The sequence below is a fragment of the Saccostrea cucullata genome, unplaced genomic scaffold, assembly GCF_032062105.1.
Source record: "Saccostrea cucullata isolate Sc308-1 unplaced genomic scaffold, CSIRO_AGI_Scuc_v1 ctg74, whole genome shotgun sequence".
NCBI lineage: Eukaryota > Metazoa > Mollusca > Bivalvia > Ostreida > Ostreidae > Saccostrea > Saccostrea cuccullata.
The window spans coordinates 971,672-979,125 of NW_026934212.1; positions in this window are offsets into that span (position 1 = coordinate 971,672).

Genomic DNA, 7,454 nt, shown 5'->3' on the forward strand with positions numbered 1-7,454 from the left:
CAAGATTTCGAACATACATCACAAGATTATAGAATATACATCACAAGTTTTAGAATATACATCACAAGATATTGAATATACATCACAAGATTTTGAACATACATCACAAGATTTTGAATATACATCACAAGATTTCGAACATACATCACAAGATTTTGAATATACATCACAAGATTTTGAATATACATCACAAGATTTCGAACATACATCACAAGATTTTGAATATACATCACAAGATTATCAAATATTGCAACGTTTGACATGCCATAATTAATGGTGATAATTATAATTTATACACGTTTGAGAAGTATTTAACATTTTCTGAATTAACATTACATGTACTTATTACAGTAAAACTTTTAAATTTAAGTATAAATTTTCAACAGCATCCAGGCAAATATAGATACAGTGTACATACATTTATAATCAAAATATACAATTTTATTATCAATTTACGTGAAAGGAAAAAGCATTCATATTGTAAAGAAAAAGGTCAAAATAAAAGGAGTTTTGGCTTAGATTATATATGATGTAAAATATTTGATACTGAATGGCCGATCTTTTAAAAATCAAAACATTATTAAGAATATTCTTTTATTTAACTTTACGTATTCAAAATTATGCAAATCATTTAGAGAATAAATTTTTTTAATGTAACAACTAGAGTTAGCTTTCTTTCCTTGGCATATGTAAGTAAGAAATCTTTGATGCAAAAACTGGATCTGTTCAATTAGTTTTGAGGGTTTTTTTTAAATAAAGCATTTGATTAGATAAACTTTTATCAAGTAAAATTATACATATTATATAGAAAGATCAGTTTTTTTGTAATAGCTATACACAAAAATTCATATATTGCACATCAGGGTTTACAGAATTTAATTGTAGAGTTGATAAATTTCAGAGAATCGGTGTAAATCAAATATCAGTCTCAATTCTTAATTGTAAATATTTATGAATGTTCACAGTTCCCTATACTGCGTTGTATTTGAATGATTTCATTTTTTCTCATGTACATGTATTTACCCTCTGCTTTTTTCTTTTGCAGAAGGCAAAATGTCAAGTAGATTATGTTTTCACTTTTGACAGAACATTATTTACTTAGATATAATTTATAGAGTGTGTGTCTTCCATAAAAGGTCAAAATTCTAATTAAAACAAAAATATGATAAACATCGAAAAATCACACAACTAGATACATGTATCTATCCTAAACCCGCGGGGCTTTTAAAGATATAAAGATTTTACATAAACCGAATAAATAAAATGTGGCATTATTTCCTTTCCTCTATTCACAATTACCATTTCTAAAAATATTATAGAATGATGAAAAGGAACTGAAAAAAGTTCTATACTTATAAATGGAATCTTAAAAAAAGCTTAGCTTGAATCGAAGAATTGAATTGTTATCGGGACTTTCAAATACGTATGTTTACTTGACTTTCATATTCACATGGTATTTCTAAAGTAATAATCAAAGAATGCTCTTGGTTTTAAATAAAATTTCTACTGAATTTTATCTTTTTTCTGTAAATGACTCACATTTGATCAGACATTTTTCATTTAATAATTGTTTCAATACTTTTTTTGAGATAAAAATGTTTTGATTTTTATGATTTTATGTCAGCAAATAAACAACTAAGAAATCACTTAAAACATGAATTGTTTTGTTCGGAAGAACATAGATTATCACTGTATTTTAATCTACTGTATTTACATCACAAAGATCACAAAGAGTATCGATTGGATCAACATTATCGGGACCAAAATCACTCAAGATTGGCGTGCCCCAGGGTTCTGTACTTGGCCCCAGGATCTACTGCTTGTTCGCAAAACCAATTGGGGAAATTTGCTACAGAAACAACATGAACTACCATTGCTATGCAGACGACACGCAGATTTACATCATGATTGAACCCCGGGATAATTGGGATAACATCTCCGACCGGCTAACTACATGCCTAAATGACATACAAAACTGGATGAGTGCAAACTTACTTAAACTAAATCGGGAAAAAACGGAACTCATGATTTTTGCACCTAAGACCAGATCAGTTGAAATTGAAGCTTTTAGTCTTTCATTTGGAAATAATATCATCCACAATACCCCTTTTGTTAAAAATCTTGGGACATATTTTGATACGTCATTAACAATGGAAAAACACTGCAATGCATTATCTAAATCATGTTATTTTCATCTGCGAAACATCGGACGTATTAGGAACTACATCACTGAAGATGCATGCAGAACGCTCGTTAATGCGTTAGTTACATCCCGTCTGGATTACGGAAATGCTTTACTTGTAGGAATCAACAAACAACTTACAGACAAGCTTCAACGCGTACAAAATACGGCTGCGCGCATAATAACACTATCGAAGTCAAAATATGATCATATAACTCCTGTACTGATCAACCTACACTGGCTGCCGGTAGAGTTTCGTTGCCAATTCAAGACTCTTGTGTATGCATTTAAAGCACTCCACGGACAAGCTCCAACTTACATTAGCGAACTAATCGAACCGTATATACCTTCACGTACCCTACGCTCAGAATCAGCTAATCTTTTAGTGGTTCCGTCAACAAGAACTGTGACATATGGGAATAGACGATTTGACAAAGCGGTCTCCACTTTATGGAACTCTTTGCCTTTGAATTTAAGAAAGTGTGACTCTGTTGGAATTTTTAAGAAAAAGCTTAAAACCTTTCTTTTTAAAAAGGCCTATGATTTATAAATTGTGTATCTAAGACTTTTATTATATTTTGGACACTTTTTAAATTTTTATAGTCTTTTTAGTACTTTTACGTATATTGGACACTTTAAAATTTTTTTATATATTTAACTTATAATTTTTCGAATGTGATTGCTGTAAATTTTTAAGTTCTATTTGTTTTATATATATTGCTTGTACAGCGCCTTAGAGTTTAATATATAGGGCGCTTTATAAATGTTTAATAATAATAATAATAATAATACATCTTGGATAAATAAAATTTCATTGGTTGTAAGAAACGATTACTAGTATATCAGATATATATCTTTTTTCATGTTCAAGGAAGAGACAAGTCATAATAAGTTGACCTGTATATATGAAATGTTTTCTGATCTTCCTTCTGTAATATCTACTTCAATCTCTTTTGGTTAATATATGCCAAAAATTCATGAAACTTTCATTCAATATATATTTTAAATTTTATTTTTGTACCAATTATTTAAACCACAGATAAATTATAAAAGAATAAACAAATGTAGTAAATTGATAAAATGATAACAAGAGAAAGTACTTTAGAGGGCTGCGACACCGAGTTGCTTAGTCGGTTGCTTATTCTTTTTCTGTCATAACACTTTCACAGGTACATGTACGATAATGCTCATCTTTCACTACAAAATAACATCCGATCTACACACAACGAATATACTTATTCGTTAGAAGTTGTTTTGAAAAAAAGGGGGTCAACAAAAGAAAGTTCCTCTATTTCAAATTAAACAAAAATACGTCAAGACCAATCTAAATTTTTCCCCTTAATCAAAAAAGTAATTGGATGTATATATGTAACTTTGTGGCTTATAGTGCATCACAAATATTTTGCCAATGCCTCTCTTAATCCTCATATCTACAACTAATAACAACAACTATTTTTCAATACAAATTCTATCTGTGATCCTCTTGAATACAGTGTCAGCATTATTTTTGGAACATTCTTATATAAACCAGCAAAAAAAAGTTGTTTTAAAAATTGTATTAAGTAGCTTACTCTTTGGTTTATTAAAACAGGTTCTAATTCTTAGAACTGAAGAGTCAACCACGTTTATTCCTTCAGTATAATGTCAACAACTTTGCTAAACCTATCATTAATTTGACCTTCAACATCTTCAGCTTTGAATTTGACCAAATAAAGTTAAGAGGAATGAAATTTAGCAATCTACTTGTACAGTGTATGTCGTTAAACCCTATTCTTTGTACATACTACAGTACGTGGCAGTCTAAAAAATGCAAGTTAAGTTGCAATTAAAGACAAAAAAGCATGTTCCTGAGTTTTTTTTTTATTATGCAGACAACGAATAGAAACCATGCTCAAAAGTATATTTGAAATACTACAAATTAGGAGCCGAGCAAACACGGACTTTTGAAAAACATCAGAGGTGGGACCATGTGTCATGTTTGAGTAAGCATCCCTGTCTACCAGTGGCACCCACCGTGTGCTCAAGTCATAAATAAACCTTCTATTGCGATGATCAAAAGTATGTTGATCATTTTTTATCAGATTGATTGATTGATTGTATATTGTTTTAACGTCACTCTCAAGAACTTTTCACTCATATGGAGACGCCAGCACTTGCCGGTGGAGAGCTGCAAATTTTGTTCTATACTCGTGGATCGATACTCAGGATCATTGAGCAGGGAGGGATCTTTTTCGTACCAGCACCTACTGCGACACTGGACCTCGGTTTATACGGTTTCGTCCGAAGGACCGGTCTCAAGGTCCCACAGTGGGATTTTTATCAGGAAAAACAAGGCAAAGGTTTAGAAATCATTTTTTACTTCCGTGTTGTTGCGTTGTGGTCTCCTATATATCAATACTTACGGTACACACCACAAACAAAGAAATCGATGCATGGATTGATATATTTTGCGACTCTTTCTGAATTGAAATGACAAAAATATCCAATCCCTAAAATAAAAAAAATATGTTAGTTTTTTGTGCTTATATAATCAACTTTGTATTTTTTTTTAATGTAATTCTTTTTTTTCACATTTCTTTTTCACATTGTGACAAAATCCTACAAAATTCTCCAAATTTACCCCTAAATGAAGCATATGGAGATAGCAAACAATATTCAAGAGTCTATTTAAAAAAATCTATTAAGCAATACAAATTACGAGCAGAGCAAAAACGGATCTCCAAAATATCGGAGGTGGGATCGGGTGTTATGAAGGAGTGAGTATCTCCTCTCGACCAGTCACACCCGCTGTGTGCTCCTTGTCATGATGGGAAATAGCGGAAAAATCCGTCGTCAATTCAGTGTTAAAATAATGGACTGACAATTAGTATGAAAAACGTCAGTCAACATTTGCCTCAATGATAAATTGTATTTGCTGACAAGGTTATTGTATCTACCATAGAACTTACAAAATTATGATTTTAAAATTATTTTCAGGGTTACCTATTTGAATACTAGTATTCATCCATGAGAAATATTGCTAATTTTTCAAGAAAAAAAAGTTTGTGTTATTTATCCCTGATCTTTTTTATTTCTGGGGATCAATATTACTCTTTTATAATAATAAATAACTTTAATATCATAATTATAAAATACTTTTTAAATGGTGAGATTGTCTTTTATTACATACTTAGTAATAAATACAGGATTTTTGCATATGCAATATGCCTGACGTCACAATAGCCGTGCCAGCCCTGCAGAGCTGATATAGGTTATCAGCCCTGGAGGGCTGATAATGATCAATATCACACCCCTAATAAATTAAACCACAAAAACAAAAACAGTACTTGTGATCATACACAATTTTTTGGTGGGTTCATATTCTCTTAATTTCAACTGTTTGAAAATAAGGATAATCTAATGTACAAATAATAGATTATTTTCGAATTACCCAAACCGTATGAGACAATAGACCAAGTACATGCATGTAAGAAGTCCCTGCAAGGTTATTTACTTATTTTTTTATCAACTTAATGTGTGCTGTATTTTATTACTAAGTATGTAATAAATATAATGATCATACCCTCTGGCTGATATTGGTGTCTCGGGCTGATACAGGATGTGATATGGAAAAGGATATCTATTACTAGTATTCTCTATATAATAAATCAAGTAATTCTGTCTTAAATGGAATAATATTCATCTCGCTTATATGAACGGCAAACTTCTAATGTTTAAAAATTGTAAGAATGAAAAACATATAAATTAGATATTGTATTTATTTAGATTCAACTATTTATACATTTCATGAAGAAATAGAAAAGATTTTAAATTTACAGAAATCACAGACACAATTCATTTATTGGGAAAAAAATATGCTGTGTAAAATAGAAATTTCATTATCGCAATGTTTTTTTTTTAAATTTTATTACAATCAACTGAGATATATAAACCTCGTATGGAGGTGATAAGTGTGTACCATGAAGCTTGGTTGTTAAATTGTCATTAACGCCTTTCTCTATTAAAATAATCAAATACGAAACAGATATATCAGACTCTATGGTATCTATTCTCTCAAGCTCACCTGGATATATCGTGTCGACATAAGAACAAAAATAACCATATTGTTAATTGAAAATGTGTCGTCCATATATCCAAATGTCGAGTTGAATTTCACAGCAAGTGTTTTCTTTTACTTTTCTTTTTCACGTATACGATTTTGAACGAAATACTGCTTCATATGAATACAAAAATAGGTTTTCTTGTAAGAGAATGCATTTAAATACCCATTGGAAATGCGATAGAATGTTTGATGACCTGAAATCAAAATTTAAGCATCTTTTAATATCAACTTCAGAGTACATTTGTGTTTCATTAGCATGTTTTTAACAAAATAATTTTGCAAATGACCAATGACAAGATGATTAAGGTTACGAGTTCCACTTACAATATGTACTAGTATATGTGCAGACTTTTTGGAAACAAATGACAGCTGCTTTTTCAATTTAAATGGAAAATGCAGCTGTTAATTGTTTCCAAAAAAGTCTGCACTTTAATTCGCGTGGGGAATGGCTGTATATAAAGTTGAAAAGTAAAGTCGTAATTGTAATTAATATATCAAAGTTACTAAAAAGTTCTTTTAACGAAAGGGGTTAAGAAACTTCTGTAGGTGAACGTGCTTACACAGTGCATATTATTTTGATGGATATAAAATGTTATATTTTTGAGAAATTCATATTAACTTAGATCAATTGCATTTTATTTTTTTATCACTTTAAGGCTTTTCAAAATGTAACCATATTTATCCTATGCTCAAGAATGCTTCACTCGAAGTGTAGAAAGGAAATGACACTGGGGCTTCGGGAAACCTGTCCTTGAGCAGATAACACCACTTCCGAACAGGTCACGAAATCACTTTCTTAGCTTGCAAAGTAATAGTGCAAATAACGGCCTTTCAAGTCATATATTGTTTTAAAACAGTTGATGATTTTTTCTTGACAAAGAAGAAATATTTTTAGGTAGTTTATTTACTTATTGTAAACCAACTATTCACGACAACTTTATTTCGCGATTTACCAGGGATAAACTAGTTCGCGACGATTAATTTTCGCGATCAAGCCTTTTTGCATCTGTTTTTAATAGACAAATATACTATAAGGACCGCTCCGCGGCGAGAAATATTCGCGACGACGAGGCTCTCGCGAACTTCGCGAAAGTTTCTCGCACGCGAATAAAAGTTGGTTTACAGTATTCAATTTATGTTGCACATATTATGGAAAAACAAAAAAAGTCA